The sequence below is a fragment of the Galeopterus variegatus genome, unplaced genomic scaffold, assembly GCF_000696425.1.
Source record: "Galeopterus variegatus unplaced genomic scaffold, G_variegatus-3.0.2 Scaffold18560, whole genome shotgun sequence".
Taxonomy (NCBI): Eukaryota; Metazoa; Chordata; class Mammalia; order Dermoptera; family Cynocephalidae; genus Galeopterus; species Galeopterus variegatus.
Window position 1 is genome coordinate 1 of NW_007744671.1, and position 280 is coordinate 280.

Below are 280 nucleotides of genomic sequence, written 5' to 3' on the forward strand. Positions count from 1 at the left end.
AAAAAAAACACAAGAAAATATAAGTCCATAAAAGGAATACAATAACTCTCAAGTACCAGATCCACTGAGCAGGAAACATTTGAAATGACTGAAAAGGAATTCTGAGTAAAAATCTTAAGGAAACACAATGAGATACAAGAAGACAAATTTAGATAACACAATGAATTGAGCAAAACTACACAGGATATGAAGGAGGAAAAAAGAAATTAATACTTTACAAAGAGATTAATACTTTAAAAAAGAATGTGACAGAACTCACAGAACTGTAGGAGTCATTCAA